Here is a 20,063-nt window from a genome sequence, read left to right on the forward strand (position 1 = left end):
ACTCCCTGGATTGACAAAGGTCTTTTTAAAGGCATGTAAACTTGTGGAATGAACCACCAGAAGGAATAGCACTGACAGACTCCATAAAATAATTCAGGTGGACATGGGACAGCTAGAAAGCGTAAGAGGATGGGAAGGCTGATGGGAGAGAGAATGTTAATTGCCCTTAAAAGTGCAGATAATGTAGGCTTATTGCCTCCTCCTACAATCAAGCAAATGCAGTGTGTTGTAATGTAATGTAATATAATACAATGTAGGAGGTGCTTTGTAATGTAATGTAATACAGTGTAACAGGTACTAGAGATGCATTTTCTCTTGATTGTTTGAGAGGGGTGATAGAAATGTGATGGAAAGGAAACAGATAAAAATGACTGGTGGGTCATTTTTATACAAGGCTACAGTAATGGCTATCTTTTACAGCAGAGGCACATATTTATCTTTGACTGAATAGTAGATTATCAGCCTGAGGATATGGCTACTACCGGATGAGCTGTGCATTATGAGATTCTTAGGATTTCAGCCTGATTTCTTTAAGTAGTTATTTCTATCTATCTCATCTATTTGTTTTTCAATAAAGGAATTTTGTTTCTAAACAAGTTATAATTGCCTAATTACTCTGAAGTCTTAGCTGAGCTTGTTGTCTACAGTGCAGGTTCTTTTTTCCTGATTCTTTAAGAATCTCAGCCAGCAGCTTTGTTCCTTACAAGTATCACTTTCCCCTGTGGTCTATTGTTTTTCCTTATGGGAAGGAGATGCCTTAGCCCCTAAGGCTGGAACTATTGTGCCTCAACACACACACGCACATATATAGCTATAGACATATATATATATATATATATATATATATATATATATATATATATATATATATATATATGGTTTACTATCAAATGGTCGATTGCCACTCCATCGAACGTCGGATGGTCGACTTCGGAAGGTCGGATATATCGAATGTCGAAGTCGAAATATCAATCTAGGAACGGTATTACCATGGGTTGAGGTAGGAGTACGTATTAGTCGTACCTACGAACTTCTCCCCTACCTCGACCCATGGTGGAACCCATTTAGAGATTGTTTTCGATAAAACGGTTATATATATCGACCATCCGACATTATATATATATATATGGGCGGCCACAGTGGTACAGTGGTTAGCATTGCTGCCTCACAGCAAGAGGTTCTCTGGTTCGATCCTTGGCTGGGGTGCCTTCTGTGCGGAGTCTGCATGTCCTCCCTGTGGTCGCGTGGGTTTCCTCCGGGTGCTCCGGTTTCCTCCCACATCCCAAAGACATGCTGCAGGTGGATTGGACACTCTAAATTGGTCCTAGGTGTGCATGTGAGTGTGCCTTCTGTGGAAGGTTGGGCGCCGGGCTGGCAACTCGACACTGTAAAACTCCACTGCCATTCAATGTGCGGACAAGGTGATCCGCTGTGGCGACCCCTAACCGGGAAAAGCCGAAAGAAGAAGAAGAAGATATACATATATATATATATATATATATATATATATATATATATATATATATATATGGTTTCATATGAAACCATCGAAAGTTCATTCCATTGAAAGTTCATTCCATTGAAAGTTCATTACATCGAAAAGCATTTTAGGTGGGGGGCTTCGCCCCCCACCTAACTATATATATCAACTCCAGGGTCGCACAACATTGGGGAAGGGGGCAAATGCTTTTCGATGTAATGAACTTTAAATGAATGAACTTTCAATGGAATTAACTTCCGATGGTTTTATATATAAATGGTTCACCTGCATTTTGTCAAAATGTACGTTTTGTTGAAAAGTGTAGGGAATGTTGTTCATTGATTGCTGAAGGTATAAATAGGGAAGTGGTGCAAATGTTGACGGTATTTTTTTTTTCGAGCCAGGAGAGTGGTGTTGGAGGGGTGGCAGTGTTTGTGCGTGTGTTTGTGAGTTAGGTTTATTGCCAGGAAGAGGTGATGGATAGGTGTTGTATGTTTGTGTGTGAGTACATAGATTTTATGGTTAGGGTCAAGGGTAGGTAAGGGTCAGAAGTAGAGCTTTTAGTGTGTATATATATGTGCATGTTTCTGTGTGTGTGTGAGTGTGTTATGTGCAGTGGCAGTGTTATGGGAAGGTTTTTATGAAGGTAAGGTGTAGGGTTAGGGTTGGAAGGAGGGGCAGCATAAGGGTTATGGTTAGCACCTGTTAGGTGGGCCAGCCCCCTTACCTCCCTTCACAAACTATCTCACATCCACCTATAAATGTTTGTCCTACTTACTCATGAATTACAGCCACTGTCTACCTTCCCCTCTCTCCTTCACAAGTTCACTACACTTCAACTCCATATAAAGCCAACAACAAAAAAGCCAACACTAAACCAAAAACAAATATCTAAATGGATGTTCTTCTATAGCCATAAACCCCCCAACTTAACAAATTATGGTGACATCCACCCAAATCTCTATTCCTCCACAACTCCCCCACTTCAGCATACTCACCCAAACCCACCAGCCATCAAGCTCTTCCTCTATCTACATTATCCACCTAAACATTAGACAATATTCATAACAGAATTGCAAAAGTAAATGCTTAAATGTCTCAATACTGAGCATAAATTATTGTTCTGGCTGAGATCTTGCTAAAACCTGAAGAGAAAGACAATAAAATCATATCACCTAGTTATAACATTGTGAAGGAAATGAAACAACAAAAAAATCTGGTGGAGTTGCAACAGTCTAGAAAAACACCATCCATCCTCAGCAACATAGAATAAGCCCCCCCCATCTGCATAACTGATATATATAAATATATATATATATATATATATATATATATATATATATATATATATATATATATATATATATATATATATCTGTGTGTGTGTGTGTGTGTGTGTGTGTGTGTGTGTGTGTGTGTGTGTCGATTCTCAGCTGGGTTTCCTTCTGAGTGGAGACTGCATGTCCTCCCTTGCACTCCTGTGGGTTTCCTCTGTGTGCTCCAGTTTCCTCCCACATTACAAAGACATGCATCTGGAGCATTTATCCCTGGGCCTCTGTTGAAAACTGTCTCATTCTAAGTCAGACTTTCCCAGTAAACAAATGTTAAATAAATAAGTAAAATATACATATATACAAATATACATGAATACTACAGAAGATTTTCTCTGCTGGATTTCCTCAAACATTAAGCAAGCAAAAATATTTCTTATTGTAACATTTGTTAATGTCTGTTATGTACTTCACAGATAAAGATTCTAGTTGTCTACTGAGGTACTATATTCTTCATCTTTAAATATGTTGTAAGTAATTGCTATGTAAATTGTTAATCGCTATGTAATCCAATGTAACTACTGTCTGTTTGTTTTAACTGTGGAGCTTTTCTCCCCGGGCCTCTGCTGAAAATGGACCTATGTCTAGTCGGACACTCCCGGTCAACAAATATAAATAAACAAATATAAATAAAATAAATAATAAATAAATAATTTCTAGGGACTTTAACATCAGTTGTCTCTCTAAATCCATAAATTCCTGTGGTCTTAGTCAACTAATTACTTCTTCCACACACTTCAACAAAAATTCCAAACAGAACCTCTGTCATTGAGTGGATTCTCACCTGCTCCCACAACAAAAATCTTCTCGTCAGAAACCTTAACAAGCCTCATATGCAGCCAGCTCCCATTTTCATCACAAGACGGTGGAGTAATATCCACAAACAGCAGCTTCAGAAACAAAGCGGTAATCTCATTAACGTCAGCATAGACACCTTCATCTCCAGCTTAAAAAATACAAATGATCCCCTCTTAAATCAGTCCTACTCAATGACACAGTGTCCAAGTTAAGCCATACCTTCCTGTCCATACTAAATGAGCTGACCCCACTCAAAAAAATGCATAAAACCAATCACAGCTCCCAGGTTATCTAAAATGACTGATAACTTATACAAACATTAATAATACCTGGCAAATCTGGACAAAAGACAAATTTTACCCAAATTACCAAAAATATAAACACCTTAGGAACCAAGCTAAGCATCAAACCATGGATGATATGAAAGCTTATTTCACTAATGGTGAACTCCAAAATTACAAAACACCCAAACTTTTCTGGACACACATAAACAACCTCCAAAACCCCAGTCTTACTTCCCAGTCACCACGATCTCTTCCCACTCCTCACAACTCAGAAGACGTCACCACTGTAACCAACTCTCAGTCTATACAATCTGTACAATCTCTACACAATAACAACACCAGCACCAACCCACCTCAGCTCCCAAACCATGCAGTCCCACACAAATATTCTTGTTTCAACCAATCTCTACCTCTGCTATACAAAGGCACCTTCTCAAACTAAACACAGCAACCCCAGATCCTGACAAGCTGCCAGCTGATTGTCTTACACTAGCTGATGAAGGTCTAGCTTACCTTGTATCAGTCCATATAAATCTCTTTATCACAGAGTCCCATGTTCTCCTTCCTTGGAAAACAAATCCCACATTCTTCCCCCCTTAAAAGAGGTAACTCTACAGACTTCAGTGACTATTGTCCAACAGCTAGTCTAACTCCTCTATCAGAAATTCTGAAGAAATGTGCACAATCTCAGCTAGTCTCCTACCTCTTTCAATTTTCTCTCCCCTTTCCATCAGAGCACACTTTCTGCCCACACCACAGCACTTCTACAGATCTCCGCAGCTTCATCAATACTGTTAACCTACATAGAAGCACAGACAATCATATCTCAGCCTTATTCCTGGATCTCTACAAAGCCTCCCTCACAATCTCCCACCCCATCCTACTACAAAGACTGTCTAAGCTAGGCCTCGATATGTCATACCTGTCATGGTTCCACAGCTATCTATCCTACAGATCTCGAGCTGTCAGATGGCAGAACTCCTTCTCATGTCTACCAGTTTCATTTGGTGTTACTCAAGGATCCATCCTGAGTCTCATTCACTTTCCACAGCAAGTGAGAGTGCCAGTATAATTCATCATGCAGATGACTATGCACTTATCTGCTCCTTCAAATATCTAACAGAATTACAAACAATACCCCAAGAATCATCCTCTTCAGTTAAAAACTAGCTTCATAATGCACAGCTATTTCTCAAACCAAAAATATCAAAACTTCTCTTCTTTACCCCAGATCAATGCAATAGTAAAAAAAAACCTCATTTACCATTGTATCCTCTGATAACACAAAGACAGAACTTATCCAACATGCTAAATTATTGGGAGCACATTTTAATGACAGATCTTAAATTTGACTACCATATCCAAAATACTGTAAAATGAACACATTAAAAACTAGGTTCCCTGTATTGGATGAAGCCCTTTCTAACAGACTCATCTAGAACTTGTATTGCTATATCCCTTCTATGGCCTACCCTCCATGCATCACCCATTTCTTCAAAACCGCAATCTACCCAACTAAACAAGCTCTAATAGCACTACAGAAAAATTATAAATTTCACTGCCTTCTCTCAAACAGAACCAAACATTTTCTCTCACTCAGTAAACTGCAGTGGTTAGAACTATCCCACTAACTGTTATTCTCCAAACTTCTTACCACCCATAACCTCATCCATAAGCCCACTCACTACCCCTCTCTATCCACCTTGCCATGTCCTAACTAGGTCATTACATTCCTACAATTAACTCTTGCTACATCAAGAAAAATTAAACAACACAGCTGGAGCCTACATAAATGCTCCATATGTAGCTACAATGTAGAACAATATGCCCTTGTCACTAAAAGAAAAAAAAATCCTACCTCCTTTAAAATTATGCTAAAAGCCCACTTAAACGACCCCTGACTCTGCCTGTGCCCCACCATAGGATGCTGATTTTCCATCACTTCCTACTCCCCCTCAGCTCTGCTTTCATCTCTCTCCACCTACCACTCTGTTTTATTGCCTCTTCCATAGATCACTAGCTACTACTCCATTTTCTCCCCTCTTCTATAGATCACCACATACTACTCTGCTTTATCCCCTCTTCTACAGATCAGCTACCTACTATGTTTTATCCCCTTCTTCTATAAATCACCAGCTACTACTCTGTTTTACCCCCTCTTCTATAGATTACCACCTACCAGTACGTTTTATCCCCTTTTCTGTTGATCACCCACTACTACTCTGATTTATCCCCTCTTCTGTGGATCGCCCACCTATACACTATACTTCTACTACCGTTCTTCCTCTCAAACATTCTTCTCACCATCTTTCTCTGTCCAGTCTATCTTAACTTATATCAATACCTCCTGCCTTACTCTTTCCACCTTTTTATTTTCTTTCTTTTTCTTCCACAGATTGCTGTAGATATATAATTCAAAATGTCCAAATCCAATTTTATCCAGAACAATATGAATAATTATTTGTCACCTACTGTATTCATAATTGACTCTAAACTATTATTTCACTGTATTCAGATATCTGTAACCACATCCTTTGTAACTTGCATGATGTATTATTATTTGGAGCTTTTCTCCAGGCCTCTACTGAAATAGGGCTTTTCACCCAAGCAGTCTATTCTGGTCAAGGAAAGCAATATATATGGCTTGTCGGCAAAGGGGTGAGATTGAAAGGAACAAAAACTGCCCCAGCATCCAAATAGATGTATACATGTTTCTAACTTCCTCCTTCTGGCAAGCAGGTTTCATGCATGTCACCTAGTTTAATGTCTGTGACTTTTAGTTTTATTTCAAGTATGTCTAGCTTATTGTGTAAAGCATTTCCCTGTGCATGCCTAGCAACAGTATCTCTGATAGCAAAACAGGAATATGATTCCATATACCTAATTACATACCACACATATTATGACTCATTGTTGCAAATAAAAAAATTATAAGAAACTGAACAGAACAGCATCAACTGTATAACATGTTCACTTCCCTGATCTTTCTTAATCTCAAATAAATAAAATAAATAAATAAAACAAATAGCAATCCTTGAGTAGTTCCTTGTATGTACATCATATACTGGAAGAGCAAGTCAGCAGAATTTGTCCAGGTCTTGCCATCATAAAATCACTGGGTTTTCTACAGGATCCAAAATGTACAATGTCGACACGCACTTTTTATTTGCATAGCTTGCAGAATGAGACACGTGTCAGGCTCCACACAAAAAAATGTTACATTTCTTTCCAGAAAAGCTCTATTGAGTTGTGGATCTCACAGAACTCTAAAACAAGTCAGAACAAAAATGATTAAAAACTCAGCATATCAGAGTATTCATAATTTACATTTCAGCAGATAAAGAATTTATTCCAGCTAAGCACGATTTCTTTTAACTGCAATGCATCACAAAGAAATATCTCATAGCATTGTTAAATGTCAGCAATTGGAAAAATGCATAAAATGCATTTTGAACATAAAACTACTGCTTTAGAGCCACATATGACACACTACAGAATTATACTTATTGCACTTTTAAACTTGGTGGCATTTTTTACTACCAAACCTTACTATAAATGTTACTTTGGGCCCTACTCCCAATCTCATCTCATCTGCTCATTCTGCTAGGCACTGATTTATCAACAGGGAATGGCCTCTCCTTAGATTCTTAAAGCCTGAGCCATCTTCTAGTTCGTACCATTCCAGTCAATTCATACTGTAAAATTCAGAGTATTAATCCTTTTTTTACTCTTAAAATCTACAATGTCTGGGGCTAGTTTATCAACCACTTGTGAGCCTAGGAACTGCTTCTCAGGAATCAGTTTGGAATTGTTGCTTCTGTTTTGTTCCCAGTGACAGAAGGAGAAGAGAGACATTATTCCCTAGCCTCCTAGAGAGTGCCAATAAATGGAAAGCCTTAGAACTGCTTACTGGGAGTCATCTTGGGGTTAATGCTGCTGCTTCACTCCTGGTGAGAGAAGGATCAGTGAGACAGCATTTCCTGCTGGTCTCTGATAGGGCAGTGTGTATGGGACTTCACTGTGTTGTCTGATTGCAGTATTGTTGAGCACCTCTTCATGGCCTTTGTGTAGCTTGTGTTTCTGTTGTATCCAACTGCTGTTGGTTCTGTCCAAAGCATCTTACAAGAGAATACAATAGCAAGTGTACAGAACACATAAACATCTGGGTTTAAGACTGCTTTTCAAGAAACAAGAAGCAAAATGCACTTTAAAACATTTTAGAGTGCTTGTGGTTTTTGTCGCATTCTGCACTCCTGCCTGCTTTAGGTGTTTGCAGTCTGAATTACTGTGTAACTGGATTTTTTACATTTCCAGGCTCTTATATTGATCTTAAGTCACAGTTGTTATGCCTGCACTGTAGTGGCAGTGGAGAGTAGCCTGTTCTCATTCTGTGCTGAAAAATCAATGAGGAAACCTTAGAGCGTCCTTATAGCGATTGGCCCGAGTACTATTGTGCTTGTTTACTGATCTTCTGAGCCTGAATAAACATGTCACATTTGGGTGAGGCTTGGCCTTGGCCCACAGTGGTTAGCAGTGCCTTGTATTAACACAGGCACTTAGAACTTAAAACTATCTCTGAAATTTCCTCAATACTTAGTTGTGCAAAGATCGCCTCATTTGCACATTGAGGAGCATCACCCAATGAGGTTCATCTTAGAGAGTCTTGATTGTTGTCCACTTTTTCAACACCTAAGTTAGCCAGTTGAAAACCCCTTTTATACCAACCCTTGCAGATAAAGTAATAAGGAGCTGTAACCATGAATATGCACTATCCGACTTCCTCTGCTGCTAGGTTGGTAGATGTGGGCATCTCATTGCAAATCAATTGTCTGACTAATTTTTTAACAAACTAATACAATGTGTGAGAGACATAGTTACACAATGTCACTGGAAGCAAGGTTCTCATATATAAACACTTATAATATGAAACGGGTTGACAGAAACACACAGACTGCACCCACCACATACAGTACAGACCCGATACACAGATACTCATATTTAGACTCTTAAATGTAATCTCCCAAACCCCAAAGGTCTCCCAGATGTTGCACTTCTAGAAACACCCTCAGCAACCTCAAAAACACTCTTCCACAACAACACCAACCACAACACAAACAACCACATCTCAAATGTCATATCTTCTAGGCCTATAAAGCAAACTACCACACAACCAAATATTTGGTCTTTGAAGATTCCATTGTGAGACACACAGATGTCCTACTCATCAGGGTGAGTAAGGACAGAGTCACGGTCAGTTGCCTATCAGGTGTCAGGATCTGTCAGATCACACACGCACTTGTGTTGATGAACCACAAGTACCAGTGTGACTCATAGTCCATGTGGGTGTAAATGACCTGAGGCCTACCTCCATGGACTATATGAAAAAAGACGTGTCGCAAGCTGATATAAGCCTAGCATCAAGCAACACTCAACCTTCTCCAAGGATGATGCCACACTATGAAGAGAATCTAATTGACTTTATTAATTGTTTGAGTTGTGTGCCATTCAAAAGGGATACAATATTTGTCAGCTTAGCAAGATATCTTTGACAGACCACATTGCTTTGTCAGGGGTGGTCCACACCTGTCCCCATAAGGATTTCAAATATACAGGATTAAAACCTTATCCACTCCCACAGTGCCTTTTTTAGGCATTGCTAACCTGATAAACCTTCTGACATAGCAAAACCAAGCCAAGAAAATCTAAAGATACTACTGCTTAATGCCAGGAGTCTCTAACAAAAAACTGTACCCCCTGAAAGCTATCCTCACTTTGGAGAATATAGATGTATGTGCCATCATTGAGGCTGTTTAAAACCACAAACAGAACATGGGGCAGTGCAGAGGTATAATCCCTATATCTTTAGACCAGCTAGTTTACAGGAAGGGGCAAAATTCTGAGGTATCTCAATTTACGTAAAAAAAGAAAAGTCTGTGGTATCCCTCAAAGTTTCAGAAAACCTAGTATGCACCCTATACTGGGTCAAAAACAAACCAAGAAGAAACTTTGCAGTGTGGTGGGTGTGAAGTTCAGTCCTTGAATTATGTTATGCACCTAGTTCACTAATAAAACTTAAACTGTAAAATACATACTACAAAATAATAAAATAGAAAACAGTAGGTAGTCCAATGTTGAGTTAAAATGAAATATGTTTTTGTGTTTCAATAAAAGATATTTCCATCAAGGTAAAATCTCTCTTTTCAATATAAACAAGAATCTCTGATGGCTACTCAAGTCTACCAAAGCCAAAACTGAAGTAAAAATGACCTCCCAGACCAAGGACAATCACAAAACATTCTTCAGATATGTCTGCAATCTCAAAGGCAATACACAACACATCCTGCCAAACTAATTATAAATGGAGCCACCTGTATTGAGTTGCAAGACATAGCAAATGTTCTGGCCAACAAATTTGGCTCCCATTTTGCCTGCCCTCTCCTCACCAGACACCCCTCAGAAAATACCCTCAACCATAACTTCCCCAACTATCACTAGGAAAAAGGTCTTCAATGCACTCTTCAAAGCCAAGAACACTGTGTTGATGGGTCAGTTAATATCTCGTGTTGCCTTCTGAATTGCTATCCAGGTCATTAAAATCACTATTTAAATGTACAGTTCGGACAGGCTTCATGCCAAGTGAATGGAGGACTGCATCTGTCATCTCTCTGCACAAGGACAGGCCATCTATAGATCCATAAGTCTGACTAGTTGTGAATGCAAAGCAGTGGAAAGAATTATCATGGAAATGATGAACAAAGACATAGGAAATGTTCAGACACTGGATCCAACCCTGTTTGGTTTCGTTAAGGGCAGGTAATGCCTACTTAGCCTGGATGACTTTTTCAAGAAGGTCAATAAAGCAACAGATGTGGACAAAATGATGCATGCTGCCTACCTTGACTTGGTCAAAGCATTAGGTGCAATACCCCTCATGGACATGGGTATAAACCTCTATGTCATCCATTGGATAGCCATCTGGGTCAAACATAGAACCCAAGAAGATTAGAGAGAGGAGTGTGCCTCCATAAAATGGCCAGTGACTAGCAGAGTCCCTCAAGGCTCAGAGATGAGACCCATCATTTCTGACATCTATTTCACTGTAGTCAAGGCCAACAACAAGGGCTTCTGGCTGACCATGTTTGCAGATGATTGCAAACTATGTGCATTCACAGAATACCCCAAAACCACAAATACCATCCAAGAAGGCCTGGCATGGACTAAAACCTGTTTGCAGAGTCATTGTCTAAAACTCAGTGCCAAGAAATGCATAATAGTATCACCAGAGCTACCAAGAGTTTGGCCAGAGGGTTGGAGTGCTTCAAATGAAAATTACATCAATCTGCTACTGCCTGCTATAAATATAAATATTGATTTTTACTGATCTTCACTTTGTGAACTGTTTTCTGTTTTGCTGCTGCATTTTTACTGTTTTATTTAATCTGCTGAACTTTGGAAGTTGTAACTGCTTTAAACTGCTGCTGCCTACATTCTGTACCTCGTATACACTGTTTCCTTTTGCTTTAGCATAGGCTAGATTCAGATCTGCTGAATCTTGACTTGTTTGTGATCACTTGAGCTCAGAAATCAGACATCTTATATTAAGAGAGCCCCCCACACCTTATGGCAGAAGCATGTAGCCAGGACCTTTCCGAATTGGAGTTCACTGGGAGAAGGCTCTGTGTGATTAGTAGTTGGGTTAATTTTGTTTAAACCCACTGGTATTTAAGCCTCGCATTTCCATGGGCTTGCTTGTCATGCAACATCATGCAGTGGGGGGTAACCATTGCCAGTTACTGAGGCAAAAACTAAAGTAGCCTTATTTTTCCTTAAAGCAACCCTTGCTCTGACTGAGGAGTCCTTCTAAATTGCATTTAGCTAGTTGAGCAGCACCTCAGCTGGGCCTTTTATAGCACTTGCCACTTGAACAAAACAAACTCCTAATGCCTAATACTCCCAAACAGTCTTGAATCCTTTGACAGTCACAATTGCATAGACCTGCTACTAAGCCCACTGTATAAACACATCAACCCATTACTCTCCCCACTCTAGTAGTAGATTTATATCTGACATTATGGACAGTCAGTTTCCCTCCAGTTCACCTGATAGCCTGATTGACATGGGTATCCTGAGGTAGTGTAGCAATTGCCTCATGTACACTGACAACCCACTACTCCTAAATCAGTCAAGTTCAATTTGTGAGAAATACATTTACACTAAGAATTTAGAATCTTTGCTCTCTTGTTCACAGGACAGTGACACTGAACAGGTTGTCAGCCCACAGACTACACCTCCTGCACAAACCACTCCCTCACCACATAGACCATCTTATGTGGAGGTAATTACCAGAAATTTACCTAAACACCATGGGTCTATATTACGGCAATGAAATGGCTAAACACCGAACACCGTTTCAGGGATACATAAAGTGCGAACTACAAGTTACGCGAATGGTCAGATCACCAGTTTTTTTCCTAGGGAAAAAAATCAGAAGGCCAACCAGACACGACACACCAGCTCAAACATTATGAAAGTGGGGCCTTGCCCTCCACATCCCTCCAATGTTGGGCCGGTGCCCCCTACACCTCCCTAACTAAATATACCAACTCTGAGATTGCACTACACTGGGGAAAAGGACAAATTCACGGCAACGGCCAAGTATTTTTTTCCCCTAGGAAAAAAGTCAGTGATCTGGCCATTCCCGTAACTTGTAGTCACTCTTTATGTGTCACTGAAATAGCGTTCAGTGTTTGGCCATTTCGGCATCATAATATAGACCCAACACCACAGACATCCGAAACACAAACATGCCACACCTAATACAGTACATACTACACCCCATATACATAAAACCACAAGCACAAGTGTCTCACCTAACACACCCCTAAGGTATAACACATCTAAACCAAATCTTTAGTCATAGGTGACTCCATAGTGAGACACACAGATAACCCGCTCACGAAGATGGACAAGGAAAAGATTTTGGTCAGCTGTTTTTCAGGTGCCAGGATCCACCAGATCACACATGAACTCAAGTCTCTTAACAACAAGTACTGTTATGACTCCATCATAGTTCATGTGGGTATGAATGACTTGAGATATACCTCACTGGACTATATGAAGAGAGACATGACTGAGCTGTCTGAATATGTGTCTCAGGCAGGTATGTCCCTAGCCTTGAGCAGCATACTACCTTCAACTAAGATGGTACCACAATATAAACATAAAAATGATTGACTTCAACAATTGGTTTAGCTTCTAGTGTCATTCTAAGGGGAACCAGTACCTGACCGCCTGGGATGACATGGTACACAGACCTTGCTGCTTTGCCAAAGATGGTCTTCACCTGTCACCCCTGGGATTTTAGTTACTGGCTAAGGCACTTGCATCCTCTATAGTGCCTTTTTTAGGCAATATCACAAGAACAAAATTCCCGAACCCTCAGTGTAATGTTACTGAACGCTAGGAGTCTAAACTTGAAACTGCATTCACTGGAAGCAGCTCTCACCTTAGAAAATGCTAACATCTGTGCAGTCACAGAGACTTGATTTAAGGCCACGGAAAGCACTCCAGCCATATTGGGTTATAATGCCTTCCATACTTTCAGACCACAAACTGAAAGTGAGGGAAATAAAGTAGGTGGAGTATCAATAGTCATCAAAGATAAATATGCCTCTAGATTGGTCAAATGGACTTATTCCCTTGAACTACTCCAGGTGCAATTGACTGTAGGTAAGACCCCTCTTCAAGTCATTGTCAGCTATAGGACCCCCTCCATGAACCAGGTCACCCACACTGCCATCTTGGATCTACTTGAATCGCTCAAGATACAACCAAACACCTTGGTTATGGGTGACTTTAACTACCCATCCATAGAATGGGCAAACTATAGATGTAATAACACACTTGCCCAAAGGTTCATGGACTTTGTAAACTCCAATCCCCTAGGTCAGTTGATTGACACCCCCACAAGGGGCGCAACATTCTAGATCTAGTGCTCGCTAACATGGGTGATCATTTCTCCACCCCATGTGTGCAGCCCTCCCTGGTGAGATCTGATCATAAATCAGTCTCATTAGAAGTAACAATAGCATATGACCCCCCCATTAGCAGCAACTAAGCTAAAAAAACTTCTCAAAAGCCATTTACAAATTAATATGCAACAGCATTAATAGCTTCATAGCCCCTGCCTCACTGATGGCATGGACACCTATACTGGGAATTACACCAATGCCTTTTATAAGCATCCGTACAAATGTATTGACTCAGCCGTACCTGATAGAATCAAAAAAGATCCTCAAGAAAGAATAAGCCTGCCTGGTGGACATACGCCATCAATCAACAGGGTATACAATAAGAGGAAGAAATTGCTATCCCAGACCAAGAAGAAACAATCTCTGAATTGGAAGAACTCATTCCTCAACTTAAACAAGCAAAAAAGACACCTCTTAAAGTATTCTATAGTCAACTATAAATCCAAATTAGCCTCCTTCACTCAGGATAACCATAAGGCCTTCTTAAGTTACATCCAAGTCCTTAAGGGAGAAAGCCTGATCTGCACAAAAATTGGTTCTTAATGGCACCATATACACTGAACCCATGGATATAGCCAACCTGCTAGTTGACAGGTTCAGTGAACCCCCCCCCCAATCCCTGCCACATATCCATAAAAGCATCCCTGCCACCTGTCCTCCACCTAGTACTTCCAAGGTGCAGGTTTTAAATGCTCTCACCAAAGCCAAACACACAGTATTTATGGGGCCCAATAATATCCCAGGATGCATTCTAAATGGCTTAAGACAGGAACAAGCTGAACTGCTGGGTACTCTTTTTAACCACAACCTAAACACTGGTTTTGTCCCTGCTGAATGAAAAATAGCAGCTGTCATCCAATTACATAAAGGAGGTGCCTCCTCTGACCCTGGAAACTATAGACCCATAAGTCTGTCCAGCCTTATCTGTAAGGCTATGGAGAGAATCATCATGGACCTCATCAACAAAGATATAGGGGACCTCGAAATACTCAACCTGACCCAGTTTGGCTTCATTAAAGGGAGATCCTACCTGTTAAACTTGATTGACTTCTTTGAGACAGTCACCAAAACCCTGGATGAATGTACATCAATGCATATGGCCTACCTAGACTTAGCCAAGGCCTTCGACACTATCCCCCACTCACATAGCTGGCCTTAGGCATAGGCCAACTAGGCAGCTGCCTAGGGTGCTGCTCTAGCAGAGGCACTTTTCCAGTATTTATTTATTTATTTTTTGTAGTAATGAAATGGTTTCTTTAAAACAGGTTGAATGAATACAGGAAAACTGAAGATCAAGGCATACTGGGAGAAAATGAAAAAAAGTAAACTGAATGGTGCAGGTAGGCCAGAATGGGCATTCCAGGTAGTGCTGGGGAGGCACTGTGGAGCCCTTCTGCCTAGGGCACCATTTGAACAAAGGCCAGTCCTGCCTACTCAGGTGTCATTGATAAACTAACCCAGCTGGGGAATGGCCCACCCTGTTGTAGAAGGAAGTAGCAGTCCACAAAAATCACAAAAACTTTTAGGCCAAAGAAGAGCCATAAAGATGATAGAGTGAACTATTGAGGATAAGAAAGAAATTATGCATTCTTACTGTTATGCAAAAAACCCAAAATTTCCAGACACAAGATATACAAAAAGATTGAGAGAAATTACAGGAAAGTAAAATACTTCCACAAGAAAACCTGTCAGAAGCCTCAAATAAAAATTTGTGTTCATTAATACAAGAGATTTGTGAAAACAATATATAGACCAAGAAACTTTGATCTGTTTGGAAACAGGAGCATCTGAGGAAGTGCAAAAATATAAACAACAAAACCTAGAGATTTTTGAAAAGTATAAAAAAGAAATATGGACAATGGAAAGAGAGATTTGATATGGTACAAAATGTATGCAAAGGCAAAAGCCAAATTAATCAATATAAAAAAGGCACCCCCAAACATATTCAAAGAGAAATACAGACAAAGGCATCCAGATATGGAAAATTTCACAATAAAAAAAAATAATATCACAAAGCAAGAATGTAGAAAGGAAGATTAGTAATGTAGTAAAGTAGAAGTTAAAAAAATAGAAGTTGTAGTCATGGAGTGGCTGTAAAGTGAAGGATTTAGTGTTGAAGGTCTAACACAGGTTATATCACAGCATGATGGAATGAGTCCTCAAAGTAAGGAGAAACAGAAAAATCTGAAGAAGAAATATGGACATGGGTAATAAAAAGAGATTCACTAAGGTGTAATATTGCCAGCCTGCCACCCAGTCTTCCACAGAAGGCACACACGTACCTAGGGCCAATACAGAGTGTCCAATCCACCTATAGCATGTCGTTGGGATGTGGGAGGAAACCAGAGCACCCAGAGGAAATCCACACAACCACAGGGAAGACATGCAGATTCCACACCAAAAACACCCAAACCAAGAATCAAACTGGAGAACCTTTTGCTGTGAGGTGGCAATGCTAACCACTGTACCACCACAGCCACCCAGAAAAGTAGATTAGTAATGGAGAAGGTAAAGAAACAGAAACTAAGTTTGTGAAGGACTGAGTGTAGAAAATGTAATTCAGAAAGCACCATAAAAGGATAGAGCAATGGATATCCAAAGTAAAGGGAAACCAGTGGAATGGGAAGCAATTGGTCAGGAGCCATATGACGATATGTTGGAGCCTTCCACAGGATACCAGTATAAATGTTCGCTTGAAGCCGGACAGCAAGGGAAGGAACAGGAAACTGTGGGAACTCTGACGCAGTCAATGTTAAGAAGTGATAGGCTAGTGAGTTCTCATATGACAGAGCAACGGACAGCACAGGATGAAATTGAAGAGGATGTGCCACAGGAAGATGCTATAGAACTTTCTATAGAATGCCCGCAGGAAATGGAACACAAAAAATGTGCCCTCAGTTTAGAAGAAAATGAGCTAAGAGAAGAGTTGCTTGATTTAATAGAGATAGATAGACATATAAAGATCAATGAAAGAAACAGACTGCAGAAGGTCAATAAAACCCAAAAAGTCAGAAGTTTGATAAAACAAATGAACACAGTAATTAGGACTGTCCATAGAGATCCATGCACTATAACAGAAGTAAACAGGGCATATTACTGTGCAGCTAAATTGATAACGAATAAAGTTCTACCACAAGAATTCAGGGTAGTGAGGGAAAGGAAGGGAAGAAATCGAATACCATCATGGAAGTATCGAATACAGAAAACTATAAAGCAATTAAGACAAGAAGTGTCACTGTTAGAAGGGAATAGAAGAGGGAACAGATCAACAAAAATACTTAGAAAGATAGACATGATAAAGGCAATGCACAGTATTGGAACAGATCAGGATCTATCATGCACTATCACAAATAAACGAAAACACTCAGCACAGGCGGAAACACTTAGAAGATATGCAGATAAATATAAAGGAAAAGTGTAAAATAAGCAATTTATTGATGACCCAAAAAAGTTTTATAGAGAACTGGGAAACAAGCTAAAAGGAATTGAAAGAACACAAAAAAGAAGAAATAGATATATTTTGGAGATGGGGTCTATATTGGTTCGCCAGAATGATATTCCGGTGAACACTTATTCATCGACCTCTAATCCGCAAGATTGCATCAGCAATTCACCGAATTTACTAAGGACAATGAAATAGTTGCCGAGAAGCACAATGGACCAACTTTTAGTTGACTCAAACCCACCCAAGTGGGCGGCTTTGCCCCCCACACCCCCCTAACTCTATAAACCAACTCCGAGATCGCACTACAGTGGAGAAAAGAGCAAAGTTCTGTAGTCGTCCGTTGTGCTTCAGGCAACTATTTCATTGCCCTTAGTGAATTCACTGAATTGCTGAAGTGAGTTTCGCTGATTACAGGTCGCTGAATAGGTGTTTGCCAGCATAGCATTTCAGCGACCTAATATAGACCCTGGAGAAGTATTTATGAAGATCCTATGGAACATAACAAAGATGTTAAATGGATAGAAGAAGTAAAAGAAAGAATAAGAAGTTTAAAGGTACAGGATATTAAATAAGATGACGTAACAGCTAGAGAGATTGAAACAAAGTTAACAAAAGCCTGTAAATGGAAAAACCCAGGCCCATATGCAGTACCTAACTTCTGGTTAGAAGTACATCTTTGCATGAAGATTTAGCCATGAGTAAGAACTATTTATATGCACACCACGAACAGACACCAACCTAGCTAACAACAGGAAAAACAATGCAACCACTTAAAAGTGAACCTGCAAGCTACCCTAAAAATTATAGACCAATACCTTGCCTTCAGGCAACATATAAACTATACACTGGAATTGATGCCAACAAAGTTTTTAGTCATTTAGAAGAAAACTCAATTATGGCAATAGAACAAAAGAGGTAATAAAAGAAAGTCACATGGAACAAAGGATCATTTGTTGTAAAATAAAGTCATAGTGGGGAACTGTAAAAAGAGGAAGAATCTAAGTATGACATGGATTGACTACAAAAATCATTTGCTAGTATCCCACATTCATGGATAAAAGAGAGCTTAAAAATGTGTAAGATACACCCTAGACTGATCGAGTATATTACAGTAACCATGAAACAGTGGCAGACCACTTTGCAATTAAGCCATGATAAAGGACAAATTATTATCCCAGGGATAAAAATTCAAAGGGGGATATTCCAGGGTGACTATCTGCCACTGCTGCTGTTCTGTATTGCCCTTAACTTATTAAGCTGTCTACTTAACAGCTTAGGTCATGGCTATAATTTGGCTTCTAGAAAACAACAAAGTGCAAAGACTTCTCATCTTCTCTTTGTCGATAATTTAAAAGTGTATAGCTCATCAGATGAGGAACTGAAAGCACAACTGTAAGTTATCAAAACTTTTTCAGATGATATAAGAATGTCATTTGGTCTTGATAAATGTGCAAAAGCAACCTTTAAAGCAGGAAAACTGCAGCACCAAAAAAACATCAGTTTGGGACAAAAATGTGATTGAGCAGGAGGAAGTGTTTAAATATTTGGGAATTAATGAAGGATCAACAATAAAATATGAACAAATGTGAATAAAACTTAGTAAGAAATACTTTAGAAGACTTAAATTAATCCTGAAAACAGCAGTGACTTCTAGGAACAAAATTTCAGCTATAAACCAATTTGCTCTTCCTGTCCTAACTTACAGTTTTGGAGTGATTGACTGGCCCCAAAATGTGTTGGCTAGATCAGACAGGGAAACAAGAAGGATGCTTCATGCTCACCAAATGATTTATAAAAAACACTGTATACCAAGATTATATATTCCCCATTCCGAAGGAGGAATGGGCCTCCTTGAAATTGATTACATGTATAGATCTGCAGTCATGGGACTTTATACATCTGCTGACCTCACAATACCCAAACATAGTGAAAGTTTTGAAACATGAGGAGAATAAATCCAAGATGACTTCTCTGCTTAGTCTAGCAGATGCATATCGGCATCAAGCAGGAATGGAAATCAAACCAGAAGTAGATATATCAGGCAACAACTGAATGTGCCAAAAAAAACAAAAGAAGCAATATAAGGTGAAGGACCAGATGAGAAGGCAAGAAATGTGGAAAATGCATAAATATAGTTGCAAGTATAGAAAACTTCTGGAAGAACCTCATGTCGATCAGAACTGAATGCAGGAATGGTTAAGGAAAGGCAAATTCAAACCAAGAGATGAAAGGTTAATATTGCAGCCCAAGACAGTAGGCTACATACACATTTGTTTACAAAGTCCATTGAACATGTGGGAGAAACAGACAAATGGAGGTTTTGTAAAACAGAATTGGAAACAGTTGCACACCTCATTGCTGGTTGTAATGTACTAATGGCATAAAGACTATATACTGAAAGGCATAATAATGTAGCAAGACTGTTGCACTGGGGTTTGTGCAAACATTATGGAACTGAAGTGGCTTAAAACTGTAGATAGTATCATATGTTTTCTACTACTCGATTCTAGACTAATAAGTATGAATGGTGGCTCAATGTCTAAGCCACAAATACTGATTGTATATGTTCAATTTCTATAACCTTGTTTTTAATCTGTGGAGCTTTTCTCCCCGGGCCTCCACTGAAAATGGAAATTAATCCAGCTGGACTAGCCCGGTCAACAAATGTAAAATAAAATAAAAAATAAATAAATA

The sequence above is a fragment of the Protopterus annectens genome, chromosome 17.part0, assembly GCF_019279795.1.
Source record: "Protopterus annectens isolate FY-2018-M chromosome 17.part0, PAN1.0, whole genome shotgun sequence".
NCBI classification, from domain to species: domain Eukaryota; kingdom Metazoa; phylum Chordata; order Ceratodontiformes; family Protopteridae; genus Protopterus; species Protopterus annectens.